We start from the raw sequence: 16,906 nt of genomic DNA, 5'->3' as shown, positions 1-16,906 counted from the left end.
AACAGTGGTAACGGTGGCAAAAAGTAATGGTAGCAAAAGTAATATTTTTGGGTTTTATAGTGATGGTAACAGTAGCAACAGAAAAGTAAATAAGTGAAGAACAATATATGGAAAGCTCGTAGGCAATGGATCGGTGATGGAGAATTATGTCGGATGCGATCGATCATGTAACGGTCATAACATAGGGTGACACAGAACTAGCTCCAGTTCATCAATGTAATGTAGGCATGTATTCCGAATATAGTCATATGTGCTTATGGAAAAGAACTTGCATGACATCTTTTGTCCTACCCTCCCGTGGCAGCGGGGTCCTATTGGAAACTATGGGATATTAAGGCCTCCTTTTAATAGAGTACCAGACCAAAGCACTAACACATAGTGAATACATGAACTCCTCAAACTACGGCATCACCGGTAATGATCCCGATTATTATCACTTCAGGGTTAACGGATCATAACACATAATAGGTGACTATAGACTTGCAAGATAGGATCAAGAACTCACATATATTCATGAAAACATAATAGGTTCAGATCTGAAATCATGGCACTCAGGCCCTAGTGACAAGCATTAAGCATAGCAAAGTCATAGCAACATCAGTCTCAGAACATAGTGGATACTAGGGATCAAACCCTGACAAAACTAACTCGATTACATGATAAATCTCATCCAACCCATCACCGTCCAACAAGCCTATGATGGAATTACTCATGCACGGCGGTGAGCACCATGAAATTGGTGATGGAGGAAGGTTGATGATGACGATGGCGACGGATTCCCCTCTCCGAAGCCCCGAACGGACTCTAGATCAGCCCTCCCGAGAGAGTTTTGGGCTTGGCGGCGGCTCCGTATCATAGAACCCGATGAATCCTTCTCTCTAGGTTTTTTCTCCCCGAACACGAATATATGGAGTTGGAGTTGAGGTCGGTGGAGGGTCAGGGGGCCCACGAGGCAGGGGGCCGTGCCAGTGGGGTAGGCCCGCCCCCCACCCTCGTGGACAGGGTGCGGGCCCCCTGACGTGGATTCTTCTTCCAGTATATTTTATATATTCCAAAAATAATCTCCGTTGATTTTCAGGTCATTCCAAGAACTTTTATTTCTGCACAAAAATAACACCATGGCAATTCTGCTGAAAACAGCGTAAGTCCGGGTTAGTTCCATTCAAAGCATGCAAGTTAGAGTCCAAAACAAGGGCAAAAGTGTTTGGAAAAGCATATACGACGGAGACGTATCATCGTCCGCCCAAGCGTTTGAAGCAGGTTTTGGGTGCCCGACTATAGATGCTCTAAGATCCAAAAACAAATATCACAACACACGTGTTCTCATGCATTAGACTAGCCACAATGAGAGTAATTTAGCTAGTAACATAACACACTTCAAGGAAAATTTTCTTATGTGCCAAGTAGTTAATGACAAGAGAGATGTTTGTGGTAACATAACACATCCCAAGGCAAAGTGAGTGCACGTCTAAATAACTGAATATGGCTCTAATGGCTCCTGTATGGCAGGGCGACTCGCTTGGCGACGGGGACGACCATGGGCTTGGGGACAGGGGTTCCCTGGGCGACGTCGGTGCTCTGCTCACGCCCCAACACAGATGTGCTGCTGGAGGGAATATGCTTTTGGGATAACATGGGTGAGGCCTCGAACGACAAGGAGGATGGTGATGGTGATGTTGGCGGTGGTGGGGTGGACGGGCGTGCGTGCGTGCTGCTTAGTCGGTGAGTTTATCACTCGTGCAGCGGAGCTTGGGGGCTCCTATTGGAAATATGCCCTGGAGGCAATAATATTGTATTTTTAGATTTCCATATTCATAAATTAAGAGTTTATATTCTATGTTATAACTACTATGATCCTGGAATATGCGATTCAGTGGAAAACTCATATGCACGTGTGGAATGATAAACGGTAAACTTAGGTTCCTAGTCTTGCCTCTAAAACTAGCTCAAGTGTTGTTGGTGATCATGTTTATATGCATCTCATAGCATGCCTAGTATGTTCACTTATGCTTCACAAAGTAGTTGGATTCCTCACTTGTACTTATTCGTGGATTTGTACAAATCTGGAACCAACTCTCTACATATGAGTGAATGTCTTCGCACTATGAGGTCAATGTCTTCTAAACTGATTTATCTTCAAAATCTTCTGAGAATGCATATGACCTCTTCCCCTTCCCTCGCACCTTTAATGCTATCACAGGTACATGTCCGTGGGAGAATCCCTTGGTTCTCATAGTCTGCATTCATTTGTAGAGTTCTTACAGCATCATATAAATTCTCCTGAAGCCAGTTCTTGTCTGACCAGTAGACGGAAGACTTTGACAGTGTTGAAGCCTTTCATTCTAAACTTCATGGCAACAAAGAAATCAGTCAGGAAGGGCGGCATATAGCACCGTGGAAACACTGCTAAGGACCTGTCACCGGATCTCTATGAGCTATACAAGTCAGATCCAGAAGAGACCTATGGAGAACGCAAGAACCGAATCCAATGGATTCGAAGACATTGGGAAGAGGAATGGTTCAAGTACAGATTTGTCACAGAAGAATATGCTGAGAAGAGTGCCATCAAGGGCCCCTGGGGAGATATTATATACAAAGGTCTTCAGCCCAAATCACAGTCTGAAGCTATTGCTCAAGGCTTCTACCCCTGCATGCCTCGTGGACCTCAGCCTGCTAATGCCGACCCATCCTCTCTGTTATGGTGTCGAGAAGATAATCTCTTCAAGCACAACTATCAGTTTGCAAAGAACTCGGCCAAGGAAAACAAGAAGTCTTTGGGACTAGACTTCAACCCAGGCCCCTCTGCACCACGAGCTGACAGCACACATGAAGCTGAACCCAATCTTGTTGGGCCCTTCTACAACTTAGAAGGTCTCATCACTCACATAATGGTTCAAGGGGTAGACGTGGATCAACCTGCAGACGACGCTGATTCTGACGAAGCGCCTACACCACCGAAACCTGTGAAGCAAATAAAATCCAAGGCTTCAAAGCCCTCTTCAGCACCAAAGGCTTCAAAGCCCTCATCTGCACCAAAGGTTTCATGGGCGAAGCCTCTGGCCACTGCACCTCCTGAAGCCAGTGTGCAGTCTGAAGATCTCTCACGCATCTCCAAGCCTGCGAAAGTGAAAAATCCCATGCAACCCACTAGTCAAGCACTGACCCCTGCTGCTGTCTTGAGAAACGAGAATGACGCCATTGATCTATCCAGCGATGACGATCTTGGCGATGACGCTCTTGAGAAGTTGATCAAGAGCAAGCAAGAGGCGGAAATCTTCAATGACCTTCCTCTCTTTGATGTGGAAATCTTAAACAAGTTCATTGATGAGTGGTTTGACAGCCCAAATGTGAGCTTTGATGATCTTCAGCTTCCCATTGGCCTCAGCATCGCCTTCCATGGAGCCATCGCTCCTGAGCTGGCTCTAGCTCAGAAAATTGTTGAGCTGAAGCATAAGATCGATTATGAAAAGGCTCAGTTCAAGAAGCACATGGCCAAGCTCAATGTTGAAGACATTCAAAACTTCAAGGTCATGATGCATGAGCTCAAGGAAGCATTCCACAAGAAACGCGAAGAAGCAAAAGGTTCTCGTGAGCGCATGAAGGATCTTGCTGCCAAATGTGTTCAAAGATACAATGAAGTTGAAAAGCGCAAGGCCTTGGGGCAACCAGGCATTGACCCACGAATGGCTGCCAAGAAGAAGAAGAAGCCAGCTGTGGTAGAACCCGAAGCATTAAGGCAGGAAGAACATCACATTGTCTTCCCAGCCAGTATGACAGGCTCGAAGCCCAAGGTCCCCATAGTGGCTTCAGAACTGAAGAAAACAAGGGCGGCTGAAGCCGAAGCCAGAAAGCGCAAGAGCAAAGCCACCACTGATGTTGCTCCCCCAACCAAGAAACGAAAAACCAAGAAGAGAGACCGGGCTGCTCCCATAGAGCTCCTTGATGTCGAGCCAATCTCAGTGGCTCGTCCTGTGTCTGAACATCGAGAGTGCCAGTTGATAGTTCATGAGCCTGCTTCCACAGAGGCTCCTGAAGCTGAAGACAATCCAGCTGTTGACCCCACCGCAGCTGAAGACATTGGTCCTCACGACAATGTCGAAGATGATGAAGTCCTTCCTCGGATCAAGCAAAATTTTGTATCATCTCCTGTGCTCACGCACAGCGAGCTCATCAGCATTGGTCGTCCTCTGACGCCAACTGCTCAGGATGCATCGTGGGCTGATCACCCACAACAACAAGACACCCGAAGTTCTCCCCAATCACAAGTACAAGATGACGATGACTTTGAGCCCAGCCAACTCCATCTCCACAGGCGTCGCCAGTGTTATGCAGGCTTCACAAAGGATCAAGGCCCCAAGTCACTCCAACTGTGAACGTTTCTGAGTCTGAAGCCAAAATGGCTGAAGATATTCCGGCTGCATCAGCCGATGAAGAAGAACCATGTGATGAAGACAGAGTTGCTACACCACCAACAATTCATGAAGTTGTTCTCGAGGAGAATGTGTCCGACCCTCCAGCTCCTGAAGTGGAGGTTACCCGTACTGAGGCAGCCACCAACATCAACACTGAAGCCAATGACGTTGTCATGGCTGAAGCTAATGTGGTGCCAGAAGTGCAAGCACCTGAAGCCAATGTGGCCCCTGAAGCCAATGCTGCACCAGATGTAATCATTTTTCCTGAAGCTATTGTGCCACTTGCAGCCCATGTCAACGACAATGCCAATGCTCTTGTACCCCCTCCAAAACCTCATACTATTGAGCTGGCATTTGATTGTGGTCAGCCTGTTATGGTCCGATGGCCCATTCTGGTTCCTCCACCTGCTGTGGGTCCACAATTTGACTATCATGTCGAGCACAGGCCTCAAGTCCAGAAGCCCAAGCCAAGACTTCCAAGATTCCCAGGCACTGCAACCTCACCTGGGGTCTTCAATGTGAATGGCTTCGTGGCATATAACACCTTCTTCAACAGCGCCAAGAACCCTTACTCCAAACCTCGCATTTCATCGGATCGGTTCTGGAGCTATCAGCAGCGTAGCTACTATTCATGTGTCTTATACAATAAAGGGTGCATATTTCCACATATGCGTCTCGACAGTGAAGCTATAGCTGGCCTGCCCTGTCTAGAAGAAGCGTTGGATTGCTTCAGACGCTGGACTCATGCAATTTGTCACAGACAAGGAACACTGGAATGAAGAGCTTCTGTTACAGTTCTATGCAACTCTTCACATTCAAGGCTACAACAGGGATCCAAAGACTTGGGTCCTTGAGTGGATGACAGGCGATGTCCATCATGAAGCCAAAGCTCTTGATATCATTGAGCTCACAGGCCTGCCCACTCCTGGTGAATACTATGAACCAAGTTGTCAACAACACCAGAACGCTTTGGAGAGCATCTTTTAGAAGCCAGAGCCCAACATGAGCCAAATGCTGAGCATGATGAAGCCTTTGCCTCATGACGCTGAATACCCATCTGAATTCTTTATTGAAGACCTAGAGTATCTGCCTCGCACCATTTATCATATCATCAGAAAAGCTCTATGGCCTGTCAAAGGACATTCGTCTGCAGCGAAGCTTGAAGGAGCAATGAAGACTTTGGTTTTCTATATCTTCAATGGCATCAGCTTCAATGCTCAAGACTTCTTCATCAGGCAGTTGGCTGCATCTGGCTCCGACATTTTTGGTCTGAAGTTCTATGCTCCATGGATAATGCGTCTTATCAAGCTTCACTCTGCCTTCAACTATCAGCCGTCTGCGCGCAATCATCTTGTATTCTTGCTAGAGGTTGATCTGTCTGTTGAAGCTATTTACCCAGAGCCTTCCAAGGATCCGATTTATCTTCATAATGATGATCGTCAAAGCTTCACCCAGCCCATTGAAGGAGTTCAGGCAGTCTCTCGTGTTTATCCCTTGGCTGGAATACACGTGCCCCTCGTGCTCAAACTGACGCCACTGAAAGCACCATTGCCCAAAATCCTCGGAAGTGATCTCGTGTTCTCAATGACCGAGAGCTTCTCATCGCGCTACGTCAGAAACAGGATAAGCATCATGACTGGCTTAAGCGTCAGATGCAAAGCCTGTTGGTGGACGTCAATCACATTCGCAATCTTGCCACCAAGAATGCCTTTGTTACACATGAAACCGGTCGGAGGTCTTGGAAGAGTTTGACATTGCTTAGTGCTGAAGCTGATCTGCAAGACGATGGCTTCACAGAAAGATTCAAGTTTGACTCAAATCCTCCAAGGAATGCTCACTTGCGTCGGACTCCCTCACTTGAAGACTCTGACTATTCGTCCTCAGCTGCGACAGTGAATGCCAGAGTCATTGATGACCAATATGATGCCACTTCACCACCTCCAACGTCAGCGCGCGTCGACACTGCACCAAGTTCTTCTGCACCACCGGACCTCAACGACGACCCTGCTGTTTTGCCTGCTCCTCATGAGAACGAGTAGGTGCTCTATGTCTTCAAACCTTTTTGGTCCTTACTGACAAAAGGGGGAGAAGCATATGAGTTGATAGTCTTCAAAAGGGTCCATATGGGTGGTTGCTTTACTTTTTGCTACTTTTTTCCATGTGCTTACAACTCTCGCTTTTTGATACATTTGGTTCTTTGAGTTGTAACACTTAAACTCGATGGTCGTCTACTACTTATTTGCTATTCTGTGATGCGATGATAAATTCCGCATGTGCGATGATAACTTCCGCACTTAGGTCATTTTGCAGACGTCCATTTTTCATTATGCATGTCATTATCTTCGTTATATCAAATCATGCATGATGAATTGTCATCATAAGTTGAAGAGGATCTCCACAAGTACAACCTGCCATGTGCATTTGCATTCCAAAAGCAAATTACTTATATGCACATCTTCAGGGGGAGCCTTTGCCACTTATGAAGACAATACCCTACCCTTTACAATTTCACATATTTTATTCCCCGTTGAAAACTTCAACCAGTTTGTCATCAATCACCAAAAAGGGGGAGATTGTAAGTGCATCTAGTGCCACCCCTAGTTGGTTTTGGAGTATTGAAGACAAACCTGGTTGAGGGACTAATGTGTTTGTGAGAATTGCAGGATAACACAGGTAGAAGTCCCTCATTGATTCGGTTTTTCTACCAAAGATGACCCCTAAAAATGTATGAAGACATTGAAGTCAAAGGTGGTATGTGAAGACATTCATATTGAAGACTATGACAAGAGAATACATCACGTGAAGACTATGGAGCGCGAGGACTTAGTTGTTTCGTGTTTCGTTTTCTTCTTTGTTGAGTCATAAGAACCACCGTACTGTTAAGTGGGGTCCAAGTGAACCAGTCAGAATGACTTAAGTGATGCTTAACCAAAATCCTATGTCTTCGAGCGAAGACAATGAGAGCAAATCTTATCCAGAGCTGGATAAGACAGCTTTGCTTGTAGCCCAAGTAAAGTTGCCGTGTGTGTTTGAAATCTGACCATTGGAACACGTGTCATTTCCTTAGTGACCCAGGGTCATTTCGAACAAATCAGGTCGGGTTGCCTAGTGGCTATAAATAGCCTACCCCCTACAACCATAAAGGGTTGGCTGCTCAGAGTTAGTATACGGCTTTTGTCGTTTGAGGGCAACCCACCTCGAAGCCTTTGAGAGAGAATTCCTTGCGAGGATAAAGCCCTAAACACCCAGAGCCAAAGAGTGTTAGGCATCACTTAAGTCTTCCTGTCTGTGTGATCTGAAGACTTATTACACTTGAGGATTGTGAATCCTCCAGCCGGTTAGGCGTCGCGTTCTGAGCATCCAAGAGTCATTGTGGATCGCCGGTGAACGAAGTCTGTGAAGGTTTGGAAGTCTACCTTGAAGACTTACCAGAGTGATTGGGCGAGGACTGGGTGTCCTTAGCTCAAGGGGAATAAGGTGAAGACGCAGTCTTCTGAGTTGAATCTCAGCCTCCCTAACCAGATGTACAGTTGTCACAGCAACTGGAACTGGTCCAACAAATCATTGTCTTCAACGAGCCACTGGTTCTATCCTTCCCATCTCTTGATTTGCATATTGGTCCTTGTGAAGTCATTGCCTATTTGCAATATTTATTTGTCTTCACTGTGTGATTGCTTGTTCTGATTGGCTTCATACTATCTTCCATCCTGATCTATACTGCCTAGCTGCTATTAGTCTTTGTGCTTTCATTTCATTGAATACTTGACTATGGCTTGCTTAGTGTAGTCTACCTTCCGCTACATGGTAATAGGTTTATTTCTGTCATTTGTCTTTGAAACTTCCATGTTTTGAAGACTTTCATAAAAATCGCCTATTCACCCCCCTCTAGTCGATCACTAGCACTTTCAGACATCATGAATGGATTCAACAATATAGATATCACATACAACACTCTTTTCATGATGCACAAGCATAAAAGATTTATTACTCTTTATGGCATACATGTCATCATAATAATCATCATAGTTAGCAACCTTATTGTCATAGTCAATTCAAACCTGAAAGCACAAGTGCTCCCTGGGTGATTTTGATAATTAATGACAACATATCTCTTGTTGGACTAATACTTTTACCTAGTATGTTTCAGACAAGTTCAACAAATTAAGTGGCATGAACTAAAGGATGTGGAACCCCTTCAAGATGCTAAGGACAAAGGATTAGCTCAAGCTTCAAGATCAAGACTCTACATTTTCTATTTTAGTGATCCAAGATCACATTGAGTCTATAGGAAAAGCCAATACTATCAAGGAGGGATGAGGTGTTGCTTGATGAGGTTCTTGCTTCAAAGTGCTTAGTGATATGCTCCGAAACCCTCAACTACCTTCCCACATCCACATATGACCTAAACCAAAAGTCAAACTCGGCCCCATCGATTCTTTCTATCCGGCGCCACCGAGTTCAGATGTCATAGCCACTGCCACAAACCCTAGGCAAATCGGTTTCACCGATAGGGATCTCGGTCTCACCGAGATGGGATTGTAATCTCTGTGTGTATGTCCATTACCAAAATCGGTCCCACCGAGATTGAGCAATCGGTACTACCGAGATTACAATGCAAACTTTCTGGTTAGCTTATTACCAAAATCGCTCCCACCGAGTTTGTGTAATCGGTCTCACCAAGTTTGCCTGACCAACTCTCTCGTTAGCTTATTACCAAAATCGGTTCCACCGAGTTTTTGTAATCGGTCTCACCGAGATTACGTTATGCCCTAACCCTAACCATATCGGTCCTACCGAGTTGCATCTCAGTCCCACCGAAAATCCTAACGGTCACTAGGTTTGCTAAATCGGTCCGACCGAGTTTCTCAATTCGGTCTCACCGAGATTGGTAAATTATGTGTAATGGTTAGTTTTTGTGTGGAGGCTATATATACCCCTCCACCCACTCTTCATTCGTGGAGAGAGCCATCAGAACATACCCACTTCCAATACACATTTTCTGAGAGAGAACCACCTACTCATGTGTTGAGGCCAAGATATTCCATTCCCACCATATGAATCTTGATCTCTAGCCTTCCCCAAGTTGCTTTCCACTCAAATCTTCTTTCCACCAAATCCAAATCCTGTGAGAGAGAGTTGAGTGTTGGGGAGACTATCATTTGAAGTACAAGAGCAAGGAGTTCATCATCAACACACCTTTTATTACTTCTTGGAGAGTGGTGTCTCCTAGATTGGCTAGGTGTCACTTGGGAGCCTCCGACAAGATTGTGGAGTTGAACCAAGGAGTTTGTAAGGGCAAGGAGATCGCCTACTTCGTGAAGATCTACCGCTAGTGAGGCAAGTCCCTCGTGGGCGATGGCCATGATGGGATAGACAAGGTTGCTTCTTTTTGGACCCTTCGTGGGTGGAGCCCTCGTGGGCTCGCGCAACCGTTACCCATCGTGGGTTGAAGTCTTGATCAACGTGGATGTACGATAGCACCACCTATCGGAACCACGACAAAAACATCCGTGTCTCCAATTGCGTTTGAATTCTCCAAACCCTTCCCCTTACATTCTTGCAAGTTGCATGCTTTACTTTCCGCTACTCATATACTCTTTGCATGCTTGCTTGATATGTATTGTGTTTGTTAAACTTGTGCCAAACTCCACTTCAACTTAAAGAAATTAAAAACTGCAACTTTTGGTACTTAGTGTCTAATCACCCCCCCCTCTAGACACCTCTTCTCGATCCTTTCAATTGGTATCAGAGCGTTGGTCTCCATTGCCTTGGTTTAAACACCTTTGGAGGAAGATGGATGTGTCTACTTTGGGGAGTCTTAGACATAGAGTGCCTATTCTTGATGGAGAATATTTTCATGAGTGGAAAAATGAAATGCTTGAGATTTTCAATGAATATCACTTGAACAAGTACATTGCTAGCCCTTGTGCACCTCATGTTGATCCCTTGCATCCCACACCCGAAGAGGATCTTGACATGATTCGCAATCTTTGAACCATCAATCTTATCATAAGAGGATTGCCCAAAAATTTGATTGCTAGTTTGCCTACTCTTGATTGTGCCTATACTATATGGAAATTTCTTGAGGAACGATTTCCAGATTATTCCTTGAAAAATTTAGACGAAATTCTCCATAAGTCTATTGCTTTGAGTAAGATGAATTCTAGTGATCCTAGCTTTGGTGATTGTCTATTTGAGCTTACCAATCTCATGCGTGCCTTAAGAAAAGTTGGGATCATTAGCGATATCATATCCGAAGCTATTAGAATTCATAAAGGTGACCATTGTGATGATCATTTGTCTAATGAATTACCCTCTCTAGGAATTGATCAATCACAAAATGATGTTGAACATGGATACTATGATGAGGATGATGATAGTGACTATGATCTCGATGATGCGATGAGACACTTTGGCCTTGTGGAAAATCTTCGTGGCTACATGGCTGGAGGAAAGGAATGGGTCCTTGATAATGGATGTACTGATCATATGACCGGAGATAAAGACATGTTCCGTGAGCTTGCTGGAAATGACGGCCCTCGGAAGTATTTCACTTTGGTGATAATTCAAAGGGTAAGGTGGTTGGCCTTGGTAAGGTGGCCATCTCACATGATAGCTCCATACAAAATGTCATGCTCGTTGAATCTATTGGCTACAACTTACTTTCAGTATCTAGACTTGCTGATTTCAGTTTCAATATCCTATTTACAGAAGTAGACTGCCAAGTATTTTGTAGAGATAATCATAAAATGGTCTTCACCGGTATACGTAGAGGAGATCTTTACATTGTTGATTTCACTAAAAAGGCTCAACCTAGAACTTGCTTAATTGCTAAATCTTCTAAAGGCTGGTTGTGGCATAGAAGGCTAGGCCATGTGGGCATGCGAAACCTTGACAAACTCATTAAAGGAAATCATATCCTTGGCGTTAACGATGTCATATTTGACAAGGATAGACTTTGTAGTGCTTGTCAAGCAGGGAAACAAGTTGGAGGAAGTCATCGCGCTAAGAACATCATGACCACAAGAAGACCACTCGAGCTATTTCACATGGATCTCTTTGGTCCAAATGCCTACAAGAGTCTCGGTGGTAACTCATTTGGTCTAGTCATAGTTGATGATTTTTCAAGATTTACGTGGGTGTTCTTTCTTGATGACAAATCGCAGGTCCAAAAGATCTTCAAAAACTTTGCTAGGAAGGCCCAAAATCAATTTGACATGAAGATCAAGAAGGTTCGGAGTGACAACGGAACGGAGTTCAAGAACGCAAATGTGGACACCTTTCTTGACGAAGAAGGGATTGCACATGAGTTCTCGGCTACGTACACACCTCAACAAAATGGAGTCGTTGAGAGGAAGAACCGGACTCTTACCGAGATGGCAAGAACGATGCTTGATGAGTACAAGACGCCAAAACACTTTTGGGCGGAAGCGGTTGAGACAGCTTGTCATGCAACAAATCGCTTGTATCTTCACAAGCTACTCGGCAAGACGACATATGAGCTCCTCACCGGAAACAAACCCCAAGTTGGATACTTTCGAGTATTCGGCTCAAAGTGCTACATTCTTGATAAGCATCGTCGTTCTAAATTTGCTCCTAAGTCTCGTGAAGGTTTCCTACTTGGTTATGGCTCAAACTCTCACACATACCGTGTCTACAACAATTTCACCCGAAAGGTTGAAGAAATGGTAGATGTGAAGTTTGATGAATCTAATGGCTCGCAAGTAGAGCAATTGCCAATTGATGTAGGAGACAAAGATCCCTCGGAAGCAATCCAAGACTTGTCTATTGGCAAGATTCGTCCAACGGAAGTGAAGGAGAGTACCTCGTCCATCCAAGTGGAAGCTTCTACCTCACGACAAGGTGAACCAAGAGTTGATACGGAAGCATCCACGAGTGGGACACACCAAGATGAAGAAAACGAGGAAGTGCACCAAGACGAACGTCAACAACCTCCTTCTCCACTGATACGGCTCCAATGTATCTATAATTTTTTATTGCTCCATGCTATATTATCTACTATTTTGGAATATATTGGGATTTATTTTCCATTTTTATATTATTTTTGGGACTAACCTATTAACTGGAGGCCCAGCCCAGAATTGCTGTTTTTTTGCCTATTTCAGTGTTTCAAAGAAACGGAATATCAAACGGAGTCCAAACGGAATAAAATCTTCGGGAACGTGATTTTCTCACCGAACGTGATCCAGGAGACTTGGACCCTGCTCCAAGGAACAAAAGAGGCGGTCACGAGGGTGGGGGCGCCCCCCCTAGGGCGCGCCCCCTGCCTTGTGGGCCCCTCGTTGCTCCTCCGGCGTACTTCTTCCTCCTATATATACACACGTACCCCCAAACGATCAGAACAGGAGCCAAAAACCTAATTCCACCGCCGCAACTTTCTGTATCCACAAGATCCCATCTTGGGGCCTGTTCCGGAGCTCCGCCGGAAGAGGGCCGTCATCACGGAGGGCTTCTACATCATCATAGCCTCTCCGATAAAGTGTGAGTAGTTTACCTCAGACCTTCGGGTCCATAGTTAGTAGCTAGATGGCTTCTTCTCTCTCTTTGAATCTCAATACAAAGTTCTCCCCCTCTCTTATGGAGATCTATTCGATGTAATCTTCTTTTTGCGGTGTGTTTGTTGAGACCAATGAATTGTGGGTTTATGATCAAGTCTATATATGAATAATATTTGAATCTTCTCTGAATTCTTTTATGTATGATTGGTTATCTTTGCAAGTCTCTTCGAATTATCCGTTTGGTTTGGCCAACTAGATTGGTAGTTCTTGCCATGGGAGAAGTGCTTAGCTTTGGGTTCAATCTTGCGGTGTCCTTACGCAGAGACAGAAGGGGCAGCAAGGCACGTATTGCATCGTTGCCATCGAGGATAACAAGATGGGGTTTATTTCATATTGCATGGATTTATCTCTCTACATCATGTCATCTTGCTTGAGGCGTTACTCTGTTTTTAACTTAATACTCTAGATGCATGCTGGATAGCGGTCGATGAGTGGAGTAATAGTAGTAGATGCATAATCGTTTCGATCTACTTGTCACGGACGTGACGCCTATATACATGATCGTGCCTAGATATTCTCATAACTATGCTCAATTCTATCAATTGCTCAACAGTAATTTGTTCACCCATCTTATAATACTTATGCTCTTGAGAGAAGCCACTAGTGAAACCTATGGCCCCCGGGTCTATTCTCATCATATCAATCTCCATCACTTTAATCTTGTTTTGCTTTTTACTTTGCCTTTACTTTTTACTTTGCATCTTTATACCAAAAATACCAAAAATATTATATCTATCAGATCTCACTCTCGTAAGTGACCGTGAAGGGATTGACAACCCCTAATCGCGTTGGTTGCGAGTAGCTATCGTTTTGTGCAGGTACGAGGGACTTGAGCGTGGCCTCCTACTGGATTGATACCTTGGTTCTCAAAAACTGAGGGAAATACTTACGCTACTCTGCTGCATCATCCCTTCCTCTTCGGGGAAACCAATGCAAGCTCAAGATGTAGCAAGAAGGATTTCTGGCGCCGTTGCCGGGGAGTCTATGCAAAAAGTCAACATACCAAGTACCCATCACAATCCCTATCTCTCGCATTACATTATTTGCCATTTGCCTCTCGTTTTCCTCTCCCCCCAATTCACCCTTGCCGTTTTATTCGCCCTCTCTCTCTCTATCCTCCCTCTCTGTTTGCCTCTTTTGCCCGTTTGCTTTTTGTTTGCTCGTGGGTTAGATTGCTTGTTTGTCGCGATGGCTCAAGATAATACCAAATTGCGTGACTTCACCAATACCAATAATAATGATTTCCTTAGCACTCCGATTGCTCCTCTTACCGATGCTGAATCTTGTGAAATTAATACTGCTTTGTTGAATCTTGTTATGAAAGATCAATTCACCGGCCTTCCTAGTGAAGATGCCGCTACTCATCTGAATAGCTTCGTTGATTTATGTGATATGCAAAAGAAAAAAGATGTCAATAATGATGTCGTTAAATTGAAGCTATTTCCTTTTTCGCTTAGAGATCGTGCTAAAGCTTGGTTTTCTTCTTTGCCTAAGAATAGTATTGATTCATGGAACAAGTGCAAAGATCATGAACATGTTGCACAAGCTTGGGAGAGAATGAAATTAATGATACGTAATTGCCCTACTCATGGTTTGAATTTGTGGATGATTATACAAAAATTTTATGCCGGATTGAATTTTGCTTCTAGAAATCTTTTAGATTCGGCCACGGGAGGCACTTTTATGGAAATCACTTTAGGAGATGCTACTAAACTCCTAGATAATAGTATGGTTAATTATTCTCAAGGGCATACTGAAAGATCTTCTAATAAAAAATTGCATGCGATAGAAGAAATCAATGTGTTGAGGGGAAAGATGGATGAACTTATGAAATTATTTGCTACTAAGAGTGTTTCTTCTGATCCTAATGATATGCCTTTGTCTACTTTGATTGAGAATAACAATGAATCTATGGATGTGAATTTTGTTGGTAGGAATAATTTTGGTAACAACGCTTATAGAGGGAATTTTAATCCTAGGCCATATCCAAGTAATCCTTCTCATAATTATGGGAATTCCTACAACAACTCTTATGGAAATTATAATAATATGCCCTCTGAATTTTAGAATAGTGTTAAGAGTTTTTGAATTCACAAAAGAATTTTAATGCTTTGCTTGAAGAGAAATTTCTTAAAGTTGATGATTTGGCTAGAAACGTTGATAGAATTTCTCTTGAGGTTGATTCTTTAAAGCTTAGATCTATTCCTCACAAGCATGATATCAATGAGTCTCTCAAAGCCATGAGAATTTCCATTGATGAGTGCAAGGAAAGAACTGCTAGGATGCGTGCTTCCAAAGATGCCTTTATTAAAGCGTGTTCCTCCAATTCCTATGAAAATCAAGATGAAGATCTAAAAGTTATTGATGTGTCCCCTATTAAATCTTTGTTTTGCAATATGAATCTTGATGAAACTGAATATGATCTTCCTTTATCTAGAAGGCGTTCTAAAAATTTGGAGTATTTAGATCTTAATGATGAAATTGATGAAAGTGGGATTGAAAGAAATAAAAATATAGATGTTACTAAACCCACTATATTGGATTTCAAGGAATTTAATTATGAAAGTTGTTCTTTAATTGATTGTATTTCCTTGTTGCAATCCGTGCTAAATTCTCCACATGCTTATAGTCAAAATAAAGCCTTCACCGAACATATTGTTGATGCCTTGATGCAATCTTATGAAGAAAAACTTGAGTTGGAAGTTTCTATCCCTAGAAAACTCTATGATGAGTGGGAACTAACTATTAAAATTAAAATTAAAGATCATGAGTTTTATGCTTTGTGTGATTTGGGTGCTAGTGTCTCTACTATTCCCAAGACTTTGTGTGATTTGCTAGATTTCTGTAATTTTGATGATTGCTCTCTAAACTTGCATCTTGCGGATTCCACTATTAAGAAACCTATGGGAAGGATTAATGATGTTCTTATTGTTGCAAATAGTAATTATGTGCCTATAGATTTCATTGTTCTTGATATAGATTGCAATCCTTCTTGACCTATTATTCTTGGTAGACCTTTCCTTAGAACAGTTGGTGCGATTATTGATATGAAGGAAGGGAATATTAGATTTAAATTTCCATTAAAAAAGGGCATGGAACACTTTCCAAGAAAGAAAATAAAATTACCATATGAAACTATCATGAGAGCCACTTATGGATTGCCTACCAAAGATGGCAATACCTAGATCTATCCTCGCTTTTTATGCCTAGCTAGGGGCCTTAAACGATAGCGCTTGTTGGGAGGCAACCCAATTTTATTTTTATTCCTTGCCTTTTGATACTGTTTAGTAATAAATAAATTATTTAGCCTCTGTTTTGGTTGTGTTTTTTGTGTTTAATTAGTGTTTGTGCCAAGTAGAACCGTTGGGAAGACTTGGGGAAAGTCTTGTTGAACTTGCTGTAAAAAACAGAAACTTTAGCGCTCACGAGAACTGCTGTCATTTTTATTTGAAGAGTGATATTTAGTTAACTATTTTTGCAGATGATTAATAGATAAATTCCTACGTACAGAAATTTATTTTAGAATTTTTGGGGTTCCAGATCTTGCGCTATCTACAGATTACTACAGACTGTTCTGTTTTTGACAGATTCTGTTTTTCGTGTGTTGTTTGCTTATTTTGATGAATCTATGGTTAGTAAAATAGTTTATAATCCATAGAGAAGTTGGAATACAGTAGGTTTAACACCAATATAAATAAATAATGAGTTCATTGCAGTACCTTGAAGTGGTCTTTTGTTTTCTTTCGCTAACGGAGCTCACGAGTTTTCTATTTTGAGTTTTGTGTTGTGAAGTTTTTAAGTTTTGGGTGAATTATTTTGATGGATCATGGAACAAGGAGTGGCAAGAGCCTAAGCTTGGGGATGCCCATGGCACCCCCAAGATAATCCAAGGACACCAAGAATTCAAAGCTTGGG

This window comes from Triticum urartu, chromosome 1A (genome assembly GCF_056163025.1).
Source record: "Triticum urartu cultivar PI428250 chromosome 1A, HENAU_Tu73, whole genome shotgun sequence".
Classification (NCBI taxonomy): Eukaryota; Viridiplantae; Streptophyta; class Magnoliopsida; order Poales; family Poaceae; genus Triticum; species Triticum urartu.
This window is presented reverse-complemented; position numbering follows the sequence as displayed.